We start from the raw sequence: 16,837 nt of genomic DNA, 5'->3' as shown, positions 1-16,837 counted from the left end.
GGCTTTTTGTTCTTCCGTTAAAAATGCAATAAAGTATTCCACCCATTCTCCAACTCTATCAAACACCGGTGGTGAGCGGGGTGGCAGAGGACAATCAGTGCGCTTCTGAAGGATGGGCACCAGAGCCTCCGTGTGCGATATGCCAAATAGATTTGATTTCCAATATGCATGTATGCATAGAAAGCAGCCAACGGATGGGGCTGACATTTATCTTCTGCAGCTAGGACCGGTGGGGCTGGTCACCCCCGTGCTCAGGAGTGGAAGTAAATGTCAGGAGAGATTAGCGGCCGTGTGCTACCCGCACACGAGGAGAGTCTCGTTCTCGGGGTATTCATCCTGCGGCTCTACAGTTAGGTAACAGTTGAGAGAAATGTAATGTCCCTGTGCTCCAGAGGGAGCAGAATTAGGGAAACGAGAGCTGCGATAGCACGTGGGCATTTTTGCCGGAATTCTTTCAATGCAAACTACGACTCCCCACACTAGCCTGTTTTCTGCAAATTAGGAACAGAGGCAAGAGGAAGACTCTGAATTCTGAGAATTATGCCCTCAGATGATGGACCCTGGAGCTCCAGAGAACATACTGGACTTGGTTATTTACACTAGTAATTGGATCCACTGGTTGTGAATGTGGTGACGACTCTGCAGCATCCTTCTGAATTATCTCTGTGTTAACCAGTGCCCATCTCCTAGGGTCAGAAAACAGGAAGCAAGAAAGGAAGAATTTAGAAAACCGAACGTATCCAATGATTTGCCAGGATAGACAGTGTGAAGAGAACACTGCAAATTGTGACGTGTAAAAGGCAGCTTATGGTAAGAGCAGGCTGACGGCTGCCCAGCAGACCAGACTCCCTCCCACCAGGCCGACTGGCAGTGGAGACCGAAAAGGAACAATAAAGTGAGAACGATTCATCTCCTTCACTCACCCATTCCCAGGTCCAAGCCCACCCACAGCCCCACTCTCACTGCCTCAACTTTACCCCGTTATAAATACATCAAAAGCCAAGTTAAATTGCATTCCGGATTTTCCAAATTTAAAAAAAAAAAGAAAGAAAAATCAGCAATTAAACTGCACCAATGACATGCTTTAAATACAATCAAAGGCTGCGTAATTATTTTTGCAAAGGTAACAAGACCCGTGGACACAGGTCAGGCCTCCCTGAGGATGCCTGGTGCTGGTGGCACATGACTCTGACGAGGTGCCGTGCGGTCCCCGGTCCAGCACATGGCATCCCTGACCCTGCACAGGGCACACCGCTGAGCTCTCCATGATAGATGACAGGAAATCCTGGACATAACTTTTCCCCTTCCCTGATGACCACAGAGACTCGAATTCCACTCCAGACCCACTCCCCTCATGACCCTCTTGCTGTTGAGTATGACAGCAGTAAGTTGAGGACCCTCGAAGCCAACCCCCTCACGAGAAAGGGCTCTTGAGAAAAGACGTTCACAGGGACTCGGGCTGAAACAGCACAGTATTCCGTCGGTGCGTAAGGCCTGCGGTGTACATGGCGTGGGCCAGCCACACCACACGCTCCTGGACTCACCTCTGCCAGCCCTGGAGGGCGGCTCAAGAAATGGGAGCCTCCAATCACGACAACCGTATTCACGCAAGGTTTGACGCATCTAAGCTTTTATTGTCTGTTTGATTTATTTTTCTTAAATTCGTGTGCTTTCTAAACCAAGCAGACCAGACTCTCCTTAAGAAGGAAAATTCCTTATATGTTCTCACCCACCACCTAAAGATACAGAAGACAGGAAGCAGCAGAAAGGGAAGGGGGGCCGGGAGCTGCATGATCTGAGTATTTTCTAATGCATGCGTCAGATCAGATGACACGTCTGAATACATCCACTGAGACCAGAATACTCACCTGTCACTGTGGGAAGACCCCATGAGGAGCCTGCAAGGTAACTGGGGTGGGGTCTCAGAGGACAGCATGTAGGCATAGGATGACTTGGAACCTTTGTGACGTGCTTCAGCCTTCTCTAAGGTTTAAACTGCCCCAGACTGTGTCTTCTTTCCAAATCTGAGAATTCTGCAGGCTGGACTGTAACAACGCTGGTACCTGTTAAGAATGTGCCAGGCCTTGCATACATGACACCTCACTGAATTTTCACAACTCCATGAGCGAAACATAGTAATTTGGGGATGAGAAAACTAAGGCAAAGAGAATTTTAGTGACTTGCCCAAGTTCATGTCCTTATCTGACAGGGCCAAAATGTGAGCCTAGGCAATCTAACCCAAGAGTCACGTTCACATCTTTTTAATCTGTTTTTACATCACACGCATCCTTCACACATTTCAGACATAATACTGTGATCATGGTAGATATTAAATCAATACTTGTCTAGGGACTTCGCTGGTGGTCCAGTGGTTAAGACTCCGCGCTCCCAACGCAGGGGCCCCGGGTTCGATCCCTGGGCGGGAAACAGATCCCACATGCATGCCGTAACTAAGAAGTCCGCGTGCCCCAACTAAAATGTCCTACATGCCACAACGAAGATCCCGCATGCTGCAACTAAGACCCAGCACAGCCAAAATAAATTAAAAAATAAAGATAAATCATAAAAAAACATTTTTCTTTAAAATAAAGCCTGAATAAAATTTTTTAAAAGTCCATTCTCTACATCTGCGCCTTTATTCCTGTCCTGCCCCTAGGTTCTTCAGAACCATTTTTGTTTTTTAGATTCCATATATATGTGTTACCATACGGTATTTGTTTTTCTCTTTCTAACTTACTTCACTCTGTAATGACAGACTCTAGGTCCGGGGAGGGGGAAGGGTAAGCTGTGACAAAGTGAGAGAGAGGCATGGACATATATACACTACCAAACGTAAAATAGACAGCTAGTGGGAAGCAGCCGCATAGCACAGGGAGATCAGCTCAGTGCTTTGTGACCACCTAGAGGGGTGGGATGGGGAGGGTGGGAGGGAGGGAGACGCAAGAGGGAAGAGATATGGGAACACATGTATATGTATAACTGACTCACTTTGTTATAAAGCAGAAACTAACACACCATTGTAAAGCAATTATACTCTAATAGAATGTTAAAAATAAATAAATAAATAAAAGACTGGTGGAATTAGTGTGAGAGCCAAAAGGGATGAATTCACGTGTTAAATTATAAACGTGTAAATGTGCATCATCGTCCAAGTTACCCGTATGACAAATGTCCTGAGATGCCAAACAAGAGGCAAAAGGATTCTCGTCTTACAAGCGGCAGGCTAAATATACTTGGGGTAAGTAGTAAGTTATCACACACACTTTTTTTTTTTATTGAAGTATAGCTGATTTACAATGTTGCATTCGTTTTTAGGTGTACAGCAAAGTGATTCGGTTATACATACATATATACCTACGATTTTCAGATTCTTTTCCTTTATAGGTTATTACAAAATATTAAGTGTAATTCCCTGTGCTGTACCGCAGGTCCCTGTTGGTTACCTATTTTATTTATAGTAGCATGTATCATATATGTTAATCACAAACTCCTACTTTATCCGTCCTCCCCTTGCCCTGTTGGTAACCGTAAGTTGTTGTTTTTTCTCCTATGTCTGTGGGTCATTTTCTGTTTTGTACATAAGTTCATTTGTATCATTTTTTTTTAGATTCCGCATATAAGTGATATAATATGGTATTTGTCTCTTTCTGTCTGGCTTACTTCACTTAGTATGATCATCTCTAGGTCCATCCATGTTGCTGCAAATGGCATTATTTCATTCTTTTTGATGGCTGAGTATTGAATATATATACCACTGTATATATATACCACATCTTCTTTATCCATTCATCTGCCGATGGACATTAGGTTGCTTCCATGCCTTGGTTACTATGAACAGCGCTTCCATGAACACTGGGGTGCAACGTTCAAAGTTTGGGGTCTTTTCAAACTATGGTTTTCTCCAGATATATGCCCAGGATTGGATCATATATGCAGGATCACATGGTAACACATTTTTATCACAATTCATTCCCGAATCTATTTTTTCATTAATTCAACTATGCCTCAAATACCTATTCTGTGCCAGTCACTCTTGTAAATAATGCAAGATGTAAAGGAACAGGGCAATCCCTCCCCCCTAAAGAGTTCACCACTGTGGAGCAGAGGGTCAGGTGTGGATACTTCACAGGAGAATCACAAATGAAGACTCGAGCATGTTTTTGGATGGTGAACAGCTGAACTGAATCCACACGCTGTGGAGTAGGGACCAAGAGGGAGTCCCCACATTCAGGATTCGAGGCTTTGGAATTCCCAGAAGCCCTGAGTTACTACAGCAACTCTTGTGTTCAATGTCCTCCTCCGTATTCCACCGAAAGTACCGAATGAGCCAAAAGGATTAGAAGGGATATGAGATGTGGCCTTGTTTTTTTCACTCCCCTTTCATGGAATCATCCTGCTGACCTAATTATAGACGGGAACAGAGGGAAGAGGGAGCCCTGGTCATGGCAGAAATCTCTAGGGAACTTGGAAATCCATTTTAATGAATTCCGAGCTCTTCAAGGGTCCTCAGGACCCAGGAGACTGATAAGTACATAGTATTTATTTTGTTCTTGTTAATTTACTTGCTATCCGTTCGTGCGTCTGATTATTCGTTGGTCTGAATTGTTTCAGCTTAGAGGGTGCGCCATGATTTACACCTCTCTGAATGAGACGGTTCACAATGACTCACTGCCTCAAACTGACAAAATCAAAGTGACAAAGCTGACTCACAACTCATTCACTCAACAGTGCACAAAAGTCATTGAGTGTCCTTTCATTTAGAATGAGATGGTGAAATCGGTAAGGAGTGCTTTTTTCAATCCTTAAAAACATCTTAATTGACTGCCCAGACACTATGCCCAGAAATTTACACAAAAACAAAAGATGCACTGGTGTTGCAGTTCCTAGAGATTTACAATCTAGCAATGGGAGAAGAAAATATGGTTAAGAGTCCTTTGGGCCAGGATAGCTTCTGAGAATCTTATGGAAACCACAAGAGCTATACCATGTGCCCTGTCAGCACAGGTAGACAGAAAAACTAGGTAGAGATCCAGGCAGAAACACAGCCAGAAGAAATAAGGCAGAGGAAGAGGAAAACCATCCTACCAGGTAGTGAGGCTAGAATAATACAACCGCACAGTACAGGCCCTGGAAAAAAAGACCAGTGGAACAGACGAGAGAGCTCAGAAAAATAACCAAGTACATGTAGGAACTCAACACAGAAACAGGAGCCCCACAAAGAAACGGGATGACTGACTGTTTAGTAGAGGATACTAGAAAATTGGTTCACAACATGGGGAAAAACAAAGCTAGATCCCTACCTTTTGTTATATTAAGGTTATATTATGTTAAGGTGGACTTCATATTAATTACCTAAATGGGAACAGTGAAATTATAAAGCTAAAAAAATATATATTTGTTTTCATTGGAAAAAAAAAAACACATTACATAACTTTTTTTTTTTTTTTACAAATTTAAAATCATTTAATCCCAGTCAAAGTTCTATAAAGAAGGTAACCTTAATATGCCCATTTTACAGACAAAAAACTGAGGACCATCACTAGAGCCACATAGCTAGGATTTGAACCCAGGCATTTTGGTTCCAGCACATATGCTCTTAATCACAATATAATGCACCACTGACAGAAGTAACATTAAAATATATATATATATATATGTATATGTGTATATATATATATATATATATCTCACATATATATTTTTCTCAACATATAAAACTGATATGCAGGGACTTCCCTGGTGGTCCAGTGGTTAAGACTTCACCTTCCAATGCAGGGGGTGTGGGTTCGATCCCTGGTTGGGGAGCTAAGACCCCACGTGCCTTGCGGCCAAAAAACTAAAACACAAGACAGAAGCAACATTGTAACAAATTCAATAAAGACTTAAATAAAAATAAAATAATGTGCAAAAGCTACAAAACCATTCTGCCCTCATCCCGTGTACCACTTACAAATGAATAAATAAGTAACTGACATGCAATTAATACCTAGAATATACAAGGAATTCTTGCAGACTTCTAAGAAGAAGGCAGCACAATTTTAAAAAAATATGCAAAAGACAAGAATCTGCCTTACACGGAAGAAAAAGCCATAAAGCAAACAAATCCACGAACAGAGGCTCCCACTCCCCATTAACCTGAGAAATGCAAAGGAAAGTAATGAGGAGGCGTCACTTTATGCCCATGAATATGATTTACAAAGACAGGAATCAGGAAGTAGATAAAAGTAAGTGTCGGTGAAGATGTGTGCAGACGGAAACTCACCGTGTACCAGGGAGTGTACACACGTAAAGCCACATGGAGATGCAATATGGCAGCTCTTACTGCAAGTCAGCACGTGGAATCCTATCACCCAGCCATGCCACCACCGGCTCTGCTTATTAGAGGAATTGCACTGGGGTGTGTTAAGGGGATGCTTGTCGTGTAATGCTTTCAGATAGAGGGACGTTAGAAAGAGCACTGATGAGTCAGAGGAATGGATACATCAGTGGCATGTACAGGCAGTGCACCACCATGTTCCATGTCGATTCATGCACATTTAATGAGATTTACGGAAAGCATTTGTGTGGGGAACTGTGGAAAAAGGAGAACAGGAGGAGAATCTGAGATGAAGGGAAAATAAGGAAGCACCTTTCCAGGATCAACAACCCCCTTTTCAGGAATGACAGTGTGCTGTGTACTGAGGAATGAGATTAACTCAGCCCTCAGCCAGCTGGCATCTGTGTGTACATAATGAAGAATAATGAGAGAAGGAGGTAACCTGCAGCTTGGCAATGATAGTTAATAACACTATTTTGCATATGTGAAAGATGCTAAGAGAGTAGATCTTAAAAGTTCTCACCACAAGAAAAAGAAAATGTTTAACTATGTTTGGTGATGGGCGCTCGCTGGACTTATTCTGGTGATCACTTGGCAATACATACATATATTGAATCATTACATTGTACACCTAGAATGAACATAATGTTATGTCAGTTACACATCAATAAGAAAAACATAAAACTCAAGAGTGGGATTAGGGATGGATAACAAGGTAAGAACCCTGGAGAAGGAACTGGAATGCCAATCATAGCATGGCAAGCTGTAAGGCTTGCCTGGGGGTTGCTGGCTGGGGGTTGCTGACCCCCAGAAGCGGGGACCACAAGAATGTAAATAGCTGCTGTCTCCACCCTGGAGTTCTGGGAATCGGGAGTAGACAGGTATGAGTCGAGCAGCCCAGCTGGGGAAGGATAAAGTCTGCAGAAAAGGGATGATGACATTAGGCATGACAGGTGAATGACAACCAGGGTGAGCAAGCTGGAAGGTCCGTGTGGAGTCAGTGTTTACTCTGTGCCGAATTGGAGAGAGGCCCAGAGGAAATGAACTTCACTCCAAGCTCACCAGCAGTTAGAACATGGAAGCAGACAGGAAACACACAATTGAATCTCATGACCAGCACAAGCAGAGCTAAGGTAAAACACAAGAAAACCGGAGCCATGATGAGTGTCTTTTTGTAATTGGGGAAAAAAATCTGACTCCATATTACATCTCTTCCTTTTCCTGTGCTTAGTCACGCTGGCTCTGCACTTTTTGTAAAAGAATGTTGCCTATACCCTGAAATAGACTATGAAATGGGTAGTCCATTCTCAAGGCTCTGACCTCTAAGGGTATAACACTTTCCCATTCATATAGAGAGAAAAAGTTGCGGAATAGGAAATGACATTTGTCTTGTTGGAGGTTTACAGGAGCATCATGACGTGACCTACGTGGACAGCTGCAAGAACAAAGGATTCCAACACCAAGAAGTTTGCAACAACTAACCACGCCCCTCCCTCACCTGGCCTTTAAAGATGCTTTGCAGAAACCCATCGAGAAGTTCTGGGTTTTCTGCGCACGAGCCACCCATCTCCTTACATGGCCCTGCAATAGACCTTTCTCTGCTCCAAACTCCAGCTTTTCCGTTTGTTTGGCCTCACTGCGCATCGAGCACACAAACTTGCATTTGGTAACATTTTAACACTGTCATTCCTGACCTGGACCCATGGGGGCAATTACGATTCGGTTGTGATAAGCTGTGAGTGAAATTTCTACCCACATTACTTTCATAGTCTTTATATATAGGAATTATCATTTCTTTCCTTATACTAAGATGAAAACATAGAAAGTGGAGAAAGGAGAGAGGGTTGCCTGGGGTTAGAGAGAAATTTCAGCCTAGGGAGCAGGTTATCATTTTCAAAATGTAAAGACTGTCCATTCTCTGTAGTGTTTGAAATTAGACATAATAGGAGGACCTCAAAGGCACAGATCTGCCCAGTGTCTAGAGTACCCGTCTTCACATCCTTTGCCACTAAACCCCAAACAATGAACCCCTGACATTTATTATGTGGCTCTAATCCACAGTAAAAGGCATGGAGGATGCACCCCGCCCACTCCCCAGCCTCCAAAGCCAGAAGGTTAAAGGACGCTGCTCTCCAGAGTTGATGGCAAATGGGACAGGTCAAGAGGACATAGTTTTGAATAATTACAGGAAAAAAAAAGATGAACAAGTACACATAAGTCATACAGAGTGGGGCTAAAAGAATGGAGTAGAGTTGAGTTTAGGAAGACAAAAACCATGAAAGGTCCTGGGGAATGCAGCCTGTCTCCAACCACTGACCCCCTCTCAGGGAACCCAACAAAGACATTTGGGTACTTCACTTCTGAGCAAATACTCCTGCAAAGACTTTGGCCTTTGTCCTGCTATTCCTTAAGCAGCCTACCACACAAATGCAAAACAGAATGAGTACTCTTCTGTTTTCAGTCTTGAATTGCATGTTAATTGATTTTTTAAAGCCCTGCTCCTGTACTGCCTTTGCCCTACAATTAACTGTGTTTGATCACAATGTTCCAGGGACAGAGGTGGAGTCTCCCTGACTACTGACAAATAAATCCATCAGGTGGGTCTCCACCATCACTGGTCTTCAACAGACACAAAGTGCAGTAGGAGAAACAGTCAGTGGGGAAGAGCTGAAATCATCATCAGGAGAATCAAGGGGGTGGAAGGCTGTTTGCATTCCGGCACCTAAAAGCTCTATTCAGAATGCCTTTGGGGGAGGATATGTGTGATTTATGACAGTGAAATAGGAATTCCACCCCTGTGCCCTGCTAGAGATGCCAGGTGAAAAGGCCGCTACTCTCTCACTGCCCTACCTGGCCAGCCAGCAAGACCCAGCAGCAAAATGTACAGCGTGGGGAAGACACAGACCTGACCAGGTAAGATGAGGTGCGTATGGATAAGAACACAGTGGAGTACCAAGCCAAGTACAACACCTGGTAACTGGTATTTGACCAACTTGGGGCCACGTTTAACCCCCTCCATGAGCCTGGAGCCTGCCTTTGCAGATGCATTCGTGGATGGCGGCGGAGGCCAGCCACACTTTAGCTGATAGAGTTTCAAGACACGATTGTCAAGTATGATGCTGAGTGTAAAGGATGACGCGCCCTCTAAGGGCACATAATGGGCCTGATGACACTGTAGACACCGAGGCCCAATGAATTCAGTCGTGGTCCCTTTGTCTGCAGACAGCACATGCTCTGGAAAAGCTGAGTTCAGCTTTGCAGACTGGTTTAGTTCCTGGTTCTGTTTCTCTGTGATATGAGTAAGTCACTGCACCTGGTTAGGACTTACTTTCTCCGTTCTCAGTAAAAAGGGGGACATAGTCCTTATTTATCTCACAGGATCATTGTGACTCTTCACTGTGATAAAGTATATAAAAGTGATTTTAAACCATAAAGCGTTCTTCTTGGTCAAATACAAGGTACCATGTGTTAGGTACCTGGCTAGGTACTACATTGTGTCATTCTTCATCTATTCCCATATAAGGTGGTATGACTGCAATGGTTTAAAGGCAGGGGATTTAGGGGATGGAGCAATTCCACCTCTCTATTAGGATGGACTCAGACCTCCTCTCCCGGATTCTGAATGTGCTAACAGTTAACGTGAAGAGCGAGCTTCTCATCCACCTCAGTTCAGACAGAAACTGGTTTTCTGAGAAACTGAAAACTCTCTCTTTTCCTTTCCTACTGCTGTCAGCTATGCCCCCAGGAAGCAAAGCATTAAAAACCACAGCCATGTCTCAAGCAGTTAAGGGAGAGAGAGAGAACACAAAAACCTTTTTTCAGGCTTAAATTATGTTTTCTTTTCTATTGATCTGGTGATTTCTGTTTTGAACTGAGTGAAAGGAAAATCGGTTTTGCCGTCTTTCCCCTTCTTCCCTTTCTCTTCCTCCCTTCCCCGTCCCCCTCCAACCCCGCTGCCATGGTTCTGGTGCACAGGCTCCACCTTGCTCCTCCCGGGGCAGCCCCATGGGACCACCAGAGTGGCATCTGTATAAAACAGGCCAACAAAAGCACCAACAAAACAAGCCCCGTGAGATTCTGCGACTCCTTTTCTCAAAAATATCAAGAGCTCACCATCGATCCAAAATAAAGTTTCAAACCGTGGGCACGGCCAGTGAGACCATCTATGATTTGTGGACCTCTCTTCTCTCTCTGGCGGTCTCTTCTCATTTCATGGTTTTAAATCCCTTCTACGTGCTTATGACTCCTCAGTGGAAGCCTCCTGCCCGGACCTCTCCCTAAGGTCCAGGCTCTTCATACTCACCTGCCCACTTGACATCTCCACTTCGATGTCTAATCGTCATCTGATCCTGCACAAAACAACTCCAAATCCTTTCCAACAATCTCGAGTTGCCTGCAATACTCCCCATCCCAGATATGACAACTGGAACAAAAAGCCTAGAGCTACCCTTGACTCTTCTGTTTGCCTCACACTCTGCAACTAATCCATCAGCAAACCTTACTGGCTCTCCCTTCTAAACACAGCCAGAATCCGGCCCTGGGTAGCCCGCTGAAGCGCCTTCCTCATCACCATCTGCAGCTCGGGCCACTGTAACACCTCCCTAAGTAACTCCACACCTGGAGCAGCCCGAGTAACCCTTTTCAGGCACGTGCCACTCCCCTGTTTCTCTGTGCTCCCTGTTTCTCTCAAGGCCTGACATGCTCTAGACTTCCGTCCCCTCTCTGACCTCCAGCCTCACCCTATGTACACAGGCGCGCTGGCCACACTGGCCTTCTTGTCCTGGAGTCCTCACACAGCCCGTTCCCTCTGCCTGGAAGTCAGCCTCTAGACAAATATGTCTAGCATTCCATCAGCTCCTTCAAGATACCACTCAAATGTCACCTTCCTAGTGATGTACCTTAAATGTGCTATTTGGGCCTGTTCCTGTATCTTGTTCCACTCTGCTTCTCTTCTTTCCACCCATAAGCACTTGGTACCTCTTGAATTCTGTATCATTTATTTACATATTACGTTTATCGCCTGCCTCTCTTCCCTAGAACGTAAGATCCATAGGGCAGGTGTTTCATTCACTGTCATGTCCAAAGTCCTTTCAGCAATGCCCTCCATAGGAGTCACTCAACAGAAATTCGTTGAATGAATGCATGAACGAACAAACACAAGTCCTATTCTTTCTGTTTTAGCGACCTCATCTCCCACTATTCTTGTCCGTCTAGAGTCTAATTAGAATGAATTACTTGTCATTCTTTTATCACATAAACGCACCCTCTACTCAGCCTCAAATACTCTTCCTCCCACCATCATCCCCAGAAAAATACAATTTATTCTTTTAGATTCAGCTCAAACACAGTCGCTTCCCTCCGTCCCACTCTCCCTTCCTCCCTTCACTTCTCCATTCATCCTTCACCTCCTCCCTCCCTCCCTCCATCTCTTCCTTCCTTCTACAAATATTTTGGCATATTTTATACCGTATGTACGATGCTTGTTAAACATGGTAGATGTTTAAAAAATCAGACACAGCCCCACGTTTAGTTAGCGCTAAAGATTGCTCCGATGCCTCTGTATGAATAAATCACTCTGATGCCTCACTTTGTGGGTGGGCTGCCTGAGATGGTGAAAAGAACACACAGTCTTAAGGGTCAGGAGAAACCGAGCGCGTGTTCCAGCTCTGCCCTTTATCAACAGGCTTACGCGGGACACTCAGCCTTTTTAAGCTTACATTTCTACATGTTTAGGATGAGGATAATAATTCCACCTTGGACTATTATTTGATCATCGAACTAAGTAATTAATAAGTAATATGTGGCATATCATATAATATGCAATGAGTAATGACAGATAATTAAACTAAATAGTATCAGATGTCCTTGTAGCATAGGGTTGACCATTCAAGCACAAAGTCCCTTCCCTTGCCACCAACAGCCAGCAGTTACCTCACTCCTATATCATGACCTTGGTTTATTTCCCTCACTCTATAAGGGAGTTACTTGTCTGTTTCCCACGAGATGTGAGCTCCTTGAGACCTCCCCAGAGTCCAGAGCTCTGCATGCTGTAGACTTCAATTCATGAGAATCGAGAGATAAATCTCCTTTCCTTTCCTGCATTTCCCTTACTTGTCCTTGTGCCACGATATCCTTCCGATACTCTTCCCTGTTTGCCAAACCCTTTTCCCCATCGTTTTTTCATCTCATTGTACTGAAAAATTCTTTCTTTCTCACTCTCTACACGCGCCCCCTGTACCCTCCTCCACCTCCCCCATCACTGCCTCACGCCCCCCCGCCCTTTTCCTGTTCCCCGGGTTACAGCACAATCTTCCCTTCCTTCCTCTTGATCATCACTCTCTGTCAGGCTCCTGTCCTCTCAGACCGGCCAGGGGAAGCTGTATTGATCTCTCCGTAATGCCCGAGTGCCTCTGAAGGTTAAGGTCAACAAGAGTAAAGCATCATGCTGAACCACAAGACCTAAACCCGACTTCAGGATGCAGGGTTATCCATTATTGAGCTGTCAGCTCACAGGGCACTCTGCACCCGGTGATGCCGAGTGGGAAAAGGAGGGATGATCTCACAGGGAAGCTCAGTGTGGGGAAGACCCATGTAACCAGCTAGCCCACGAGCCGGGAAGCCCAGCAGTGCTGCCAGGAGGGAGACAACATCGTAAGGTCCACCACGGGTCATGGCGAAAGTGATGTCTAATGGGATCCCATAACAAAGAGAGGCCACCAAAGAAGCTATTAACGTCCAAACAGCCTTCTGGGCTTTGAGTAGTTTTCTTCTCTCCCATAATTCCACGCATAGCTGGCCTTAATTTCTCTGCTTGCTGAATAATTAGGCACCTGGGGTCTATGAGTCCTATCTAAATCAAAATAACCACGGATAATGGTGGGTTTTGTTTGTCGTTTCCACTATGCCCCGGCTTCCTCTGCTGACATTTTAAAGGCTCCTGTGCCATCTCAACTATAAAAGTATGGAGAATTTTAGTTAGAAATACACAGGAAACAACGGACTGTGAATTAAAAGTCTGGGGAAAATCTCATTAAGCTTACTCACTCTAAAGAAATGTGTGCCGTAGAATAAAGGACCCATCAAAGCAGGGTCATTATTATGACCTATTACGGCTATTATCATGAACCATCTCAACTCACCACCAATGCCTTTGCACAGGCAGTTTCCCTACTGGAAAATCTCTCCTCCCACCTTCACCTGGTTGATACCTAATCATCCTTCAGGAATGTTCTTACATGTCACTCCCTCTGGGATGCCCTTCAGTCTGGCTTAGAAGCTCCTCCTAAATGATCCATGAATCACAATTCACAATAATGTGTGATAATTCCACCAGAAGCAGCAAAAGACCAAGTGCATAATATGTCACAGACAAGAAACCACCTGGGTTTGAACCTGACTCCATCTCAGTGCCTCAGTTTTCTAATGTGTAAATAGGCAAATAATAACAACAGTATTCATCTCAGAATGGCATTTGAAAATGACTAAAGGGCTTCCCCAGTGGCGCAGTGGTTGAGAATCTGCCTGCCAATGCAGGGGACACGGATTCGAGCCCTGGTCTGGGAAGATACCACATGCCGCGGAGCAGCTAGGCCCGTGAGCCACAACTACTGAGCCTGCGCGTCTGGAGCCTGTGCTCCGCAACAAGAGAGGCCACGACAGCGAGAGGCCTGCGCACCGCGATGAAGAGTGGCCCCCGCTTGCCGCAACTAGAGAAAGCCGTCGCACAGAAACGAAGACCCAACACAGCCAAAAATAAATAAAAATGACTTGCAAAAATAAAAAAAAATCTGCAAAAATAAATAAAATGTTTGCAGATTTTTGGATGATGGTCATTCTGACTGGTGTGAGGTAATACCTCATTGTGGTTTTGATTTGCATTTCTCTAATGATTAGATATGTTGAGCATCCTTTCATGTGTTTGTTGGCAACCTGTATATATTCTTTGGAGAAATGTCTATTTAGGTCTTCTGCCCATTTTTGGATTGGGTTCTTTGTTTTTATGATATTGAGCTGCATGAGCTGCTTGTATATTTTGGAGATTAATCCTCTGTCAGTTGCTTCGTTTGCAAATATTTTCTCCCATTCTGAGGGTGGTCTTTTCATCTTGTTTATGGTTTCCTTTGCTGTGCAAAAGTTTTTAAGTTTCATTAGGTCCCATTTGTTTATTTTTATTTTTATTCCCATTACTCTAGGAGGTGGGTCAAAAAGGACCTTGCTGTGATTTATGTCATAGAGTGTTCTGCCTACATTTTCCTCTAAGAGTTTTATAGTGTCTGGCCTTACATTTAGGTCTTTAATCCATTTTGAGTTTATTTTTGTATATGGTGTTAGGAAATGTGGCACATATATACAATGGAATATTTCTCAGCCATAAAAAGAATCGAAATTGAGTTATTTGTAATGAGGTGGATGGACCTAGAGTCTGTCACACAGAGTGAAGTCAGAAAAAGAAAAACAAATACCGTATGCTAATGCACATATATGGAATGTTAAAAAAAAAAAAAGGTTCTTATGAACCTAGTGGCAGGACAGGAATAAAGACGCAGATGTAGAGAATGGACTTGAGGACACAGAGGGGGAAGGGTAAGCTGGGACGAAGTGAGAGAGTGGCATGGACATATACACACTACCCAATGTAAATAGCTAGCTAGTGGGAAGCAGCCACATAGCACAGGGAGATCAGCTCGGTGCTTTGTGACCACCTAGAGGGGTGGGACAGGGAGGGTGGGAGGGAGACGCAAGAGGGAGGGGATATGGGGATATATGTATACATATAGCTGACTCACTTTGTTATACACTGTAAAGCAATTATACTCCAATAAAGATGTAAAAAAAAATAAAATAAAATAATGAAAATGTAAATTACTTACAAAAGGCTTAGGATATGATTAGTACCACGTACGTGTAGCTGCCATCTTTTCACAGATGTTTGCAGAGTGAATAACCTTGGAAGAGAGAGCTAGTACCTCCCTCCAAAGCAGAGTAAATGGATTCTTTGCTGTCCAGTATAATAAAGATAATGTCTCCTTCCTAGGCATATGTTAGGGAGGTTTGCTTTTAGTGCAAAGGATCCAGGTTCCCTTAACTTGGGGTTACACAGCTGTGATGCAAACCCCCTGGAGGCACAGCACCCACTGGCTGCCCACAGCTGTGGACTTGGGAAGCATGGAAAGCCCATGTGAAAGGGAAGCCTGCGTGCTTGCTGCAGCCAAGGAAGGAAGTTCTTTGTCTCTGACTCAGGGGTCTCGTGTCTTCTGCCCGCACCCGTGAGCCTGCGGCAGGCTACCTTGTGAGCTACCTTGTGAGCTTGAAAGTTGGGTGAAATCTCAGACCCTCCACAGTTCCCGGCAGGTTTGGGTGATGAGGATGGGGTACTAATAGAGACAGAGCTTTCTGGAAGAGAAAGGATGTGGGCTTCACAGGCTGCATTGGGGGTATAAAACAACTCCTTGGGATCCTGTAGCAAATGCTATTGCCCAATGGTGGGTGGAGGGTAGTGAGTAAGGGTCCCCATGTCCTACCCATCAGTGCGTGTTTGAAGACTGAGTGGTGACAGGTAGGGCTGAAACAGTCCCGTGAGTGGAGACTGACGGCTGCTCACACTTCTCCAGGTGAGAGGAGGAAGGGGTGTGATCACGGCAACAGGGCAGCAAACCTCACAGCCCCAGCAGAACACGAGATGGCTGTAGCCGCCGAACCCAGGAATCCCCAGACCTGAGATAGACGGTGTGAGCAGTGAGGATGTCGAACTTTGGGCTAAAAACACTGGAAATGTGTTTGGTTGGGAGTGCCTGGCTTGCTGGAACAGAGCTGCTCTCCACCTCCACACCCCTTGGTCCTCTCATCCCCTCTACCCTGACTCAGCTGCTCCAAGGAGACAGATGATTAGGGGTGGGGCTGAGAGCCCCCTGGTCCCAAGGGGGACTGAAGGGCACCTGCACCCATGTAGGCTAAGGAAATAAACGTCATGGTTCCTGTTGGATGCAGGCTTCTGTAGTCCCCATCCTACCTGTTCCCATCGGGGGGCACCCCGATTCACCTAACGGGGTCTGAACAAGGGTCACGATGGGAATGTGACATTCCTGTGACCTAGTGGATTGGCCCCTTAACCAATTCAGTCACTGTTGTTGTTGCCGTTGTTTCTACAACAGAAGTAGAAACCGATGTGCTTTATGCTTGTATTCTCACAGCCCACAAATGCCAGAGAGATCCCGCTGATGAGCGAGAACTGGAGGTGCAGAAGAATTCGTGGGACAAGCTCCCTGACGCGCGCCACCAGGGGCTGGTGGAGATTCAGCAGGAGTGCCTTTCCCCTCTGACGTCCCCAGTCTGTACTCTATAGATGAAATCCTGTCGACTGGCAACTTAGCAACCTCAGTCTCAACGGCCCTGAATGCAACGTTACCACCTCTACCAGCTGGGGAGGCGAGTGGATAAACCCCTGCAAAACTCAAGGGCCCGCTTGCCCAGTGAAGTGTCTTCAGATTATGGGGAAAGATTTACAGTAGCCACTCTCCCTGG

General features: G+C 45.0%; 1 protein-coding gene across 16 annotated transcripts in view; it reads right to left on the bottom strand.

The window, feature by feature from the left end:
- The window catches only part of NTM (neurotrimin), a gene marked incomplete at its 3' end in the record, with an annotated part of 1,328,870 nt that overhangs the window by 332,956 nt on the left and 979,077 nt on the right, over nucleotides 1–16,837 (bottom strand). The window lies entirely within an intron of this gene.

The sequence above is a fragment of the Stenella coeruleoalba genome (assembly GCF_951394435.1).
Source record: "Stenella coeruleoalba genome assembly, chromosome: 8".
Lineage (NCBI taxonomy): Eukaryota > Metazoa > Chordata > Mammalia > Artiodactyla > Delphinidae > Stenella > Stenella coeruleoalba.
The sequence above is the reverse complement of the archived record's forward strand: the minus strand, read 5'-3'. Positions and strand labels throughout refer to the sequence as shown.